At 42.4% G+C, this 12,107-nt stretch overlaps 2 non-coding genes across 2 annotated transcripts; both read left to right on the top strand.

The window, feature by feature from the left end:
* Positions 1-11,116: 11,116 nt before the first annotated feature.
* Positions 11,117-11,315, top strand: LOC144506716 (U2 spliceosomal RNA). The gene has a single exon (XR_013499953.1). It is a non-coding gene; the product is annotated as a U2 spliceosomal RNA (small nuclear RNA).
* Positions 11,316-11,548: 233 nt separating this feature from the next.
* On the top strand, positions 11,549-11,732 carry LOC144506695 (U2 spliceosomal RNA). The gene has a single exon (XR_013499942.1). It is a non-coding gene; the product is annotated as a U2 spliceosomal RNA (small nuclear RNA).
* Positions 11,733-12,107: the final 375 nt, after the last annotated feature.

Below are 12,107 nucleotides of genomic sequence, written 5' to 3'. Positions count from 1 at the left end.
GGAATTCAGAGTATTATAAAATTAAATTTTTCCCAAGAGGGGACAACTTAGAAAGAAACTTAAAACTATTGTGTAGCAGAAAAGTATGAGCAGGCTTCATGGTCTAATCTTCTCCTTCTTACTGTACAATTTAAATCTACATGTCGTCATCACTCTCTTGAGCAATAAAATGATCTGTGGCAGTGGTCACTTGTGCAGTGTATAACTCCACATGTAACTTTAGCTGATATTTGCTGACATTGAGGTTGTCCATGTAAAAACACTGAAGACATTATTGGAGGAAACTTAAATGCAAGTACTGCTTATAGGCGATAATGTATTTGGTATCTTTCCACCTCTTCTGTAAAAGGAATATTAAACATGTAATATATGTATATTATGGGGTTTCTTTTATATCTTGTCTAATGTATGAAAGCATTTAATTTTTAAGAATAAATTATTAATCTTCAGGGCAATGTGGCAGTTGATTGAATGAAACTTGGGTGCTTGGAAAGCTGGACTATGTTGAGCTACGGAATTCTTCAATAAACCAGGATCATCATCTCTTGCATAACCCCCTCAATGGTATCACAGAGCACCATTTTGCTCCAAATGCAGTCCATTTGGAAGAATGACACTTGGACAGAGCTGATTGAGATGCTCATAGCGAAGGCATTTAACAATCTAACTGAAACATGGTTCTTCAGTTTTGATGTGCTGGATTCTTATTGCTACACTTGGATTTCTGGAATTTAAATTATTCCTGCTGGAAATAGGACCAAATGTAAATCTTGCTCCTCTGTCTTTGATCAGAAGAATGTGTTTGGAGGGCAACAACTTCACTAAGCAGAATTCTGAAATAGTGCAAAGCAAAACAATTGTACGACTGAAGGAGGGATAGGTGTGGAAATGGAAAACGTGGAAGGTTTTGAGGAAATTTCATGTCTGAGTGGTGGAGAATATTTCAGAAGCAGTTTGGGACAAGGATTTTTTTATTGTTAGACCAGCATTTATTGTTCATTCTAGATTTCCCTTAGTTCATTCTAGGTTTACCTTAGCTTGAAGAATATGTAGAGTTCATGAAGTCAGTTGAAATAGATGTGCTAAAAATGAATCTGGTTTGAGGACAGAGCAGAGGTGAATAATTCAGTTTAAGTAAACCAAGTCAAACTGAGAGAGCACATAGCCATGGGTGAGAGTTTTGAAGAACAAATGGAAAATATTGCATAGACAGATTTGAGTCTAGGGCTGGAAGGAAACCAGAAGTTGAAAATAGCTTGGGGTATTGATGGAGGCTGAACAATATTGCTCCTATTTTACCAATGAATTGAAAGGTTGTAATTTTGTTCACTTTCTTTGCACAACAAACCCAATTAGTTGCAGAAATGTATTCATTGTTTGTGTAATGCAGGAACAGTGATTTGGGAGAAGTCATTGCAAGCTTTGTCTGGCTAAGTATTAAACTTAAGCATGTTTGAGTATGAGCCTGTGCATAATAAAAACTTTGTAAGGATGCTGTGTTTTTAAGAGACAATGGGGTATGGAGCCAATGGAAGTAATCGGACTGAGTAGCTTCTGTTCTGAGTGCCGTGGGGTAATCTTAATGCTGTTTGTTTTTTTACCTATAGCCTTATCTCTATTTTCAATCATTTTAACATGTTGAAAATTGTGCTCCCTTTAATCCAAGTTGCACTTGTAAATGTGGCTATGGCTAGGTGTTGTTGCATTTGATCCTGCCCACTTGATTTCAGTGATTCTCAATCTTGGTTGAGGGTGGGTACTGTGCTTCCATTAAAACACATTGAGTTCCATGTTAATAACAGTTTGGAAAAGACTGCTGTACCATTTTTTTGACCTAGTACATTGTGGTCAATCTCAGCATACCCCAGAAAACCTTCCAAAGATGGGAAGGAGAGCCTTTAATTGTATACAGATTCTAAGTGGTTGCAGTCTCTTAATGATACTCATGTGACTTTGACCCTAACATTCCTTGGTCATGTTTGGTTCCCTGTGGTGAATCTGCAACACACACTAAATGAACTGACACTTATCTGGTGGAGGTTCAGTGCCATCAATGCTGTGTAAAAATGAAGTTTGTTGTCAGCTGTCCTCAATTCAAGGATGTCTACTTGAGATTGAGGTTTTTTCCCATGGATGATCTTTCAGGTTGATTTCTTGCCCTGCAGACTTTTTAATCATTGAGCTATCACAAGGTAATAGGATGCAAACTGTCGGATTTCTTGCCTTGTCTGCCTCATTTTAAGATATTTTGGTCTTGACATGATGTAGTTTGGCAAGTTGTTGCTGCCATTTTGAACAATTGGGAGCAAGTTCCCCCCAAAGCCCACACTATCATGTTTCAAGTAGAGCTTCAGTGTCTTTCAAGTGTTTTTTATCTTTCCCTGGAATACTGGCCATTGAAAAAACAGGGGAGGTGGTGGATCCAGACACTGTCCAGTCCATCAGGGTTAATTTTGCAGGAGTTTGGTCTGAATACTTGTAAAGCTGGAGGTAGTATTTAGGAAGTGTGGTTGGTTGGAAAGTAGTACAAACTTTTTTTTAAAGCCAGGAATAGCTGAAGGTTTTAAGTTTAGGGCAGGAATGTTTCAAGTTCAGTGAGTTTGCTGAAATGGACTTTGGACCTTTTTTTTGAGGGGGGGGTGGCTAGAATCTGCCCCAGTAATGAAGTTGAAAAGTAAACCTGGTGAAGACAAAGGTGACATCAAGCACACTCGTGTTTCTTAGGGGGTGAACATTATGATGGCACCCAAAACAAATGTATAAATAACCCTTGACACAGCACTGAGTTTAGGGCAGTTGCTAAACTGAAGATTTAGTTGATGTGTCACCAGTTCTCCGAGCAACAATTGCTCCACAAGGAAATTTAACACCCTTTGTTCTATCTCTTACAAAATGCTCCACGTGTTTCTTTTCTGAAATTGGATTTAATAGTTTGAGGATATGTTAATGTATTGCCACAAAACCATGAAAGGAAACTCCTGATGATTGAGGGATATTGCCATATATCTTTGCAACTGTTTGCATATCTTTGCATCTTCAAACAATCAGCAGTCAATGTTACAATTGTCTTTTCAAAAGCAATTATAAATACATTATGCTCCATTGATGTCTCATCACCTGCTGGTTGCAGCCTACTTCTGACTTCAACTTGGAAGTTGAATTCAACTCTCTATCACGTTCTTAACTGGTTTGACATTGCCATTATGTAACAGGTATAAATTACAGCCACTGTGACGGGGAGGGGTAAAGACAAAAAAATACTTGCGTTTATATAACCCTTTCACAACTACTGGCTGTTTCTAAGCACCTTGCAGCCAACAAAATGCTTAAGTGCAATAATTGTTGTAATGTGGGAAGCACAACAACTAATTGTACACAAGAAGCTCCCAGAAACAGCATATGCTCAAGTCCTGGAGTAGACATTCACAATTTTCTGACAGACACAGGGGTGCTCCAAATTGAGTCAGATTTAAAAGATGCATGAGGGGGAAGAGATTTTTATTTTTTTGAGGTTCAAATTGGCCTTGGGATAAAATATGAACCATACAATTTGTTTCATTGTTCAGAATAGGGTGAGGTATGGATAGCTTTGGTACTTGGTTGAATCCCAACCAATAATTAAAGTAATCAAAGTTGTGGTAATTTTCATTGGACTTCATTCAGTCACTACAATTTCAGTGGAAGATGATTCCCTTGTTCCTGTTGGTTGAAAAGTAAAAGTTTATTTATTAGTCACAAGTAAGGCTTACATTAACACTGCAATGAAGTTACTGTGAAATTCCCCTATTCGCCACACTCCAGCACCTATTCGGGTCAATGCACCTAACCAGCACATCTTTCAGACTGGGAGGAAACTGGAGCACCCAGGGGAAACCTACGCAGAGAAGGGGAGAATGTGCAAACTATGCACGCACGCGCGCGCGCACGCACACACACACACACTGACCCAAGCTGGGAATTGAACCCGGGTCTTTGGCGCTGTGAGGCAGCACTGCTAACTACTGTGCTGCCCATTATTGTTGCATACCAGTAGCCTCTCAAAAGCAGCAATGCTCTATAGTTCAGTGCCACAGTATTAGAGTAGTGATGTATCTTGGCCTGAGAGGGCTATTTAAAAATAAATGACTTTATCTCAAAAAACTTGATGTGCAATTAACTGCTTTGAAGGATTTTAAAGTTGGAGCCTGGTGATATTTTCCTTGTAAAACTTGAAAGGGATTGCTACTCTCCTCTCTCTCTTCACCTCCCCCCCCCCCCCCCCCCCTGCCGCCAACATGCTTTTTGTCTTTGAGATGGCAGGTGTGTAATAAGACAAATGAAAGGGGAAAACTAGGGCGTTATAGACAAATGCTCCTGATATCTAAGAGATTACGAGTTAACTGAACAGGGTAACTGAGCTGCTGATCAAAGAGAGCCAGTACGGATTTTTAAAGAGTAGGTCCTTCCTGACTCAGTGTTTTGCAGAGCTGATTAGAGTAGTGGACTACCCGAAATATTTGATTAAAATTCCTTAAAGGAGGCTGTTAGCTGAAGCTCTTAGACCTAAAGGCAAATTATGAACATGGTTCAGAAATTGTCAGAGCAGCTGGAGGTAATGGGAAGATACTTTCATTCAGGTCTCAGCTAGATAATGGTATGTGAAGTCCATATTTGCCCATGATACAACAATATATTGCAAGCTGTATAGACAGAAGCAGAAAATTACAAAAAGATATTAATAGTAAATAGGCAAATCTGAGGCCAATGGATTTTGATGTATGTGAACAGAAGGGTAATAAGGATAGACTTCATAAATTGTGGAAGGGTAGAAATAGTGGCAGTCCGAAGAGACGACTAGGGTTCCGGTTAGACAGATCATTAAAATGTCATGAACAGCTACAGAAAAATAACAATTATTGAAGAAATGTTGGCTTTTATATGGAGATGACCAGAATACAAGAAGTCATGCCACAGCTACACAAAGCCATGGTTAGAGTGCACCTGAACTATTGTATTCAATTCTGGACAATGCACTTTAAGTGAATATATTGGCTTTGGAGGGATTGTTGCGTAGATTTATTAGAATGATAGAACATATAGAACATAGAACAGTACAGCACAGTACAGGCCCTTCGGCCCACGATGTTGTGCCGAACCTTTTCCAAAACCAAGATCAAGCTATCCCACTCCCTATCATTCTAGTGTGCTCCATGTGCCTATCCAATAACCGCTTGAAAGTTCCTAAAGTGTCCGACTCCACTATCACAGCAGGCAGTCCATTCCACACCCCAACCACTGAGTAAAGAACCTACCTCGTACATCCCTCCTATATCTCCCACCACGAACCTTATAGTTATGCCCCTGAGTAACAGCTACATCCACCCAAGGAAACAGTCTCTGAACGTCCACTCTATCTATCCCCCTCATCATCTTATAAACCTCTATTAAGTCGCCTCTCAACCTCCTCCACTCTAAACAGAAAAGCCCTAGCTCACTCAACCTTTCCTCATTAGACCTACCTCCAAACCAGGCAGCATCTCCTTTGCACTCTTTCCAGTGCTTCCACATCCTTCTTATAGTGAGGTGATCAGAACTGCATACAATATTTCAAATGTGGTCTCACCAAGGTCCTGTACAGTTGCAGCATAACCCCACGGCTCTTAAACTCAAACCCCCTGTTAATAAACGCTCACACTATAGGCCTTCTTCACGGCTCTATCCATTTGAGTGGCAACCTTCAGAGATCTGTGGATATGAACCCCAAGATCTCTCTATTCCTCCACATTCCTCAGAACCCTACCTTTGACCCTGTAATCTGCATTCAAATTTGTCCTACCAAAATGAATCACCTCGCACTTATCAGGGTTAAACTCCATCTGCCATTTTTCGGCCCAGCTCTGCATCCTATCAATGTCTCATTGCAGCCTACAACAGCCTTCCACCTCCACCTCATCCACTACTCCACCAATGATGTGTGGGCTCCAGGTGTTAAATTACAAAATGAGATTATACAAATTAGAGTTTTATTCCTTTGAATTTAGATGGTGAGGTGGTAATTTGATTGAGTTTTTCGAGGTATTATAGGAAACTGAAAGGATATATATGGAAAACTATTTCTGTTGTTTTGGAGAAACTGGGGTTAAGGACAAAGTTTGGTTCCTTGGCAATGGAGCAGATGAGCCATGCAATAGCCTGTGGACTTTGGCGGGACTAGAAGATCCCACCAGTAGCCAATGATTTGCTGCATCTGCTGCAGGAAAACCCGTCATGGGGGTGAATGGGGTGGAAATCCCTGCCATATTCTGTATAAAGTATTGCTTTATAATACCTCCCCAGCAGGCAAAATGAAAAAAGACTAGAAAAACGCAACAGCATTTCATGGCAACGTTGTTTGAGAAAGAGAAATAGATGCATATTCAGACTCAAACATTCACACACATGAATCTCACAACTCCTACAGCAAGCATGTTTGCAACAGCTGTTGTCTGTTCAACTTTGCATTTCTCATCATTGTCTTTGGATGAGGCACAATTATAATTAAATCTCATATGAGGTTCTGTTCCAAAGAAAGAAAGCCCTTGCTTCGAAATGCTGATGCTTTCTTTTCCTCTTTCTCCTTGTAAATTCCAGTTTGGTGTAGTCCAGGGGTTTGGATTTTCAGTAGTGCACAGTCTTTTAAAACTCAACCTGTGGTTTCCCCAATAAATGTCATTTTCAATACAAGGCATAACTTTATAAGAGGGATAAGGACTGGAATGTGGGTGATCAAGCATGATCTCAGTGAATGGCAGGACGGGTGCAAGAGACTAAATTGCATACTCCTGTTCCTATGTACCTATACCCATGGTACATTTTGCGCAGCTTTTGAGCCTAGGTGTGTAATAATACTCTAGCTGTTTGGAATGAGTGAACAGTTAGAAGAATCTATTCTGTATCTGGCAGAGGGAAGGATTCCATCGAGAGGCCTAGTAGACAACAGAATGCAAATATAAGGGATTTTATTCACCTGAGGACAATAGGCCTGAATTTTCAGACCAAGCGTAGAGGTGATTGCCAGCACTTTGACAACTTCCCCAGCATTCTGTAAAGCCTGACTGATTCCAGGAGCATTATGTAATAGATGCCACATATCATTGGTATTTGGTTCTTGTACTGCTGCTTGCCAGTGTGAAGACAGTGGGCTCTGTCGTGCCCGTTTTTCGGCACCTGATGGTCAAAAATGCTGCCCAAGCTGCTCATAGTTACTTCTGATAGGATGTGTGCCAGATGCCATGTTGGTAAAGGAGTTTGCATGTATGGATGTACATCCAGTCATGGATGTAATGACTGCTGGCAGCATGTAAAGCAGGCAGATTATGATGTCAATCAGTGTGCAATCCTGATTTGATACCAACACTTCAGTTTGTGAACTCTAGCCTATGCAACTTCACATAACTGAACACAATGTTGAATGGTCTGACTGTCCAGCCACCCCCTGACAGTGAGCTCCTCCTCCATGCCCAAATACAGCCGGACCGGGACAACAGTCAGGCTTCTGCTGGTATGTGGCCATCTCCAACAGGGAGAGTCTAACCACCCTCTCTTGGCATCCAACAGCCTTACCGTCACAGGATCCCACCCATCATCAACATCCTGCTCACCACGGACCAGAAATTTAACTGGAATTGTCACATAAAACCATGGCTAGAACATCAGGTCAAAGGCTGGGAATTCTGTGCAAAGTAACTCGCCTCCTGATTCCTCAAAGTCTGTCCACCATCTACAAGGCACAAACCAGGAGTGCGATGGAACATTCTCCACCTGCCTGGATAAGTGCCATTCCAACAACACTCAAGAACATCGATGCCAACCAGGTCAAAGCAGCCCACTTTATTAGCACCCCATCCACCACATTAAACATTCACTCCCTCCATTACTGGTACTCCATGTTTGCAATGTTTACTAACTGCAAGATGCACTGCAACAATTCACCAAGATTTCCTTCCAAACCACTTATAGACACAGTGCAGATCTTGATCATGGGACAAAAAAACAGTGGGAGGTCACCATAAGATCTAGAAGTGTTGAAGACGTGTACTTCATCCCAAGAGTTCGACCAGGAAGCAGCCTGTAATTATCATAGCATCAACTGTGCAGAAGGAGGTGATTTGGCCCATCGACAACAATCCTACCCAGGTCCTATCCCCGTAAACCCACATATTTACCCTCCTAATCCCCCTCACACTAAGGGGCAATTTATCATGGCCAATCAATTTAACCCCCAGAACTTTGGGAGGAAACCGGAGCACCCGGAAGAAACCCAAGCAGACATGGAGAGAATGTGCAAACTCCACACATACAGTGATCTGAGGTCGTAATCGAACCCGGGTCCCTGGCACTGTGAGGCAGCAGTGCTAACCACTGTGCCATCGTGTCACTAATCGAAGCTGGAAAATTAGTACGACCAATAGACCAGTTACTGGCTGAGCAGGGGTCAGCAGCAGTGCGGGGGAATAGGATGTAAGCTGATCTTACTTTTAAGTTTAAGCAGCAGAGAGACAGCAGCTGAGCCTTGGGATGTAATTCAGTGTTGTCCATTGTGTAGTCTTGATGTCCAGAGAGGCCTGGCAATTTGGAAGCCAAGCAAACAAAACTTCCAGAACCCATCAAGGAGAACAGACAAAAAGCATTATACAGCAAACATCCAACAACACCCTGGCTTTGGAGGTGGAGACTTGTGCTCCAAAACTAGCCACAGCCCTCGCAAAGTTGTTCCAGTTACAACACTGGCATCTCCCGATAGCTATGTTTTGTCCACAAGAAACAGGGCAAATGCATTCTGACAAAATACTGCCCCTTTCATCTACACCCAATCATCAACAAATTGGTGAAAGGTGTTGTGAATAGAGCTATTAAGTAGCACTTACCTGCTCATTGACACTCAGTTCGGGTTCCAGCAGGACCACTCTGCTCTGACCTTCATTACCTTCATCCAAAAATGGACAAGAGAGCTGAGCTCAAGAAGTGAGGTGAGAATGATTGTCCTCAACGTCAAAGCAGCATTTGACCGGGTCTAGCATCAAAGTGTTCCAACAAAACTGGAGCCAATGTGAATCAGGGGGAAACTCTCTGCTGGTTGGAGTCCAAAGATGTGCAAGTTAGATTGAATGGCCAGGCTAAATTGATCTTTAGTGTCAGGGAAGTTAGCAGGGTAAATATGAGGGGTTACGGGAATAGGGCCTGGGTGGGATTGTTGTTGGTGCAGGCTCGATGGGCCAAATGGCTTCCTTCTGCACTGAAGGGATTCTATGATTCTACTCTACTGTTCTATGACATGCTGTGGTGAACCATCGTTGGTTCCCACTAGATAGTACTGAGCCACGGTCTGGCCAGTACTACAAGTATGTATATATGTTGCTGTTGGGGCTAGGGATGGGTTGTTCTACTTGTTGCTGTTGGGGTTAGGGTTGGGCTGTTACACCTTGTATTATAGTTATTGTGGTACATCCCAGTCGGGCTCCGCCTCCTGGGAGAGGTATAAAGGTCTCTGCTCTGTCTGGGACCCCTCAGTCTGGGATCGTGTATATAATCAGTAGCTGCCTTGTTACAGCAAATAAAAGCCTTTATTTCCTGAGCATCAAGCCTCGTGTGTGATAACGCGCATCACATGCATAGGAGCAGTGGTGGCTTAAATTAATGGTTAGCTTGTAGTTAAAGCCAAGGGAACATTGGAAGAGAGGAGATTGAGGAAGTAAAGAAAAAGGATCATGGTGGATGCGGCCAAGAATACGAGCGCACATAAGAACTTCCTGAGAATCTGATTGTCCAGAAACGATCTTGATTCCAATGGTTTTTGTTGTTTGATATTCTGCCGTAATCACTCACGTGGATTTGGGGTGCAACTTTTGCTTCTCTACGTTTTGCTGTTGCTCCCTTTTCTTAAACCACTCTGCCCCCCATTTAATCACGGATCATTTCCTTCCCTCCCCATTTTCTTTGTCTTTGTTAGTCTTGATATGCTAACCATCTGTAACATCCTCCTAGCAACTTGGTTCTGGGCAGAGGAGCACAGTGTCCAATATCTCCACTTTGTGAATGCTGTGGATGACACATTCAGATGATTATCCGACAGTTGTTAATCTAAAATGCTTTCCTGTTTGGATTCAGTGGGCAGTTCATTTGGTTGAGAAATAGGAATGCTTTATTTGCAAACATTCTTACAGATGACGTAAATTGTGGCGCACTCCTCATCACAGCCTTCAGGCAATACCTGCAAGGTTCTTTATGCCACTTCTTGGGTGTGCCTAGTGTGATGCACTGGGCTGGGTCGGAGGTTAGCTGTAATCACAGTTTGTGATCAGAAAGGGGCAGTTACAAAAGCAGTAGAATTTTCCTCCACATCATACACCACACGGGAGAAGACCTATCTTTATAAAAGCTAAAATCCCACTCCCCTGCACTCCTTACACAGCCCCGCAAAATTCTTCCTTTTCTGGTATTTACCCAGCTCTGTTTTAAAAGTTACTGAAGGGTGTTGAATCTATTGCCTGTGGAATCAAACCCTGATGTGAATCACCATTATCTTTAGCAAAGGAGGGAAGAAATTATCTTTGGGTGGAAAAGTCAGCCATTTCCAAGATTAAAACATGAAATATGTGAGCAGGAAACATTGAATGATAAAACAATGCCAGCACAAAGAGCTGAGTTGGTCTCTTCCTTTGTATTGTCTCCTCTTCTTAATGGTGTTTTCGAGGGTGCAGCAGACCTAAAGTTCAGATTATTTACACAGGCCCTGGTTTGGGAGTTGTCAGATGACAGTACTCTCAGTTATTGCTGCTCGACTGGTCAGGCAGGTTTGGCAGAAACTACACCAGGCGCCTGAATAGGTTGCTTCATGGCAGCTCCCTGATGTTTGGCTTTACATTCCCCACCTTCTGCAGAGAACAGGCTTCACCTGGTTGTTACAGTCAGCTGTTTTTTTTCTTTATTGTTTTGCAAATTCTAACTTTTATGTGTCCATTCACAAGTCCCAACAGCACTAAAGAGGTGTGGTTTACACCTCTGCCTGACCCCATTACAGAGTAGTCCCTGTGTATGGATTAAAGCATCAGATTCTTTGCAGAGCAGATGCCCAATATAAACAGATATATCAGGCCTAATTGCTCCTCAGCCTTTTGGCTAAGATCAAGTGTAGTATCGACATGCTGTACTTGGTTGAAGTCATAACGTTACATTGTGGCTTCATTTGAAGCAATTTTTAAAAGCGGCATCTCAGCCTTTTGGCTAAGATGCAAATAAGATCAAGCCTTGGAGGAGGTGCAATGCCTACTCCAATCAGCTTGGATCATGTAGATCAAGCCCAAGACAGGAGGTGAGAGGCCTGTCTTGTCAGCTTGGATCGGGAATGTTTCACTGATGAGACTCTGAATTGGACTTGATTGGATTGAATTGGATATATAAACAAAAAAAAATGAGGCCTAATTGCTACCACCATGCGCTGACAGGAGACACATTAAAAGATGCTTTTCTATGGTACTGAATTTAGTACTGCCAGCTCCTGATTCTAGGATCAAGATTAAATTTGGCAGCTATCGCTTCTCGGCCTTTTGGCTAAGATCAAGTGTAGTATGGATTGGATGCTGCACTTGGTTGAGGTCATTAGGTTACAGTGAAGGCAATTTTTAAAAGCGGTATCTCGGCCTTTTGGCTAAGATGCAAATGAGCTCAAGTCTTGGAGGAGGTATTGCTTTCCCTCCTCCAATCAGCTTGGCTCATGTAGATCAGGCCCAGGACAGGGTAATTGGTTGCTTGCCCTGTCTTGCCAGCTTGGATCGGAAATGTCTCAACTTGTTGAGACTCTGAATTGGACTTGATTTGATTGAATTGGAAAAGTATAAAAAAAAATTTGGCAGCTATCAGGTTGACAATGTTGGCCGAGTTGCAAGAGTAGGTACCGTGTACCTGGTAGATGGTGTTCTCACGTGAGATGATGGCATCCGTGTCGATGATCCGGCACGTCTACCTGATACGCTGCAGAAAAGGATGTCCTGAGGCATGGTACATTGGGGAAACCATGCAGACGCTACGACAACGGATGAATGAACACTGCTCGACAATCACCAGGCAAGACTGTTCTCTTCCTGTGGGGG

Source organism: Mustelus asterias, chromosome 17 (genome assembly GCF_964213995.1).
Source record: "Mustelus asterias chromosome 17, sMusAst1.hap1.1, whole genome shotgun sequence".
Lineage (NCBI taxonomy): Eukaryota > Metazoa > Chordata > Chondrichthyes > Carcharhiniformes > Triakidae > Mustelus > Mustelus asterias.
The sequence above is the reverse complement of the archived record's forward strand: the minus strand, read 5'-3'. Positions and strand labels throughout refer to the sequence as shown.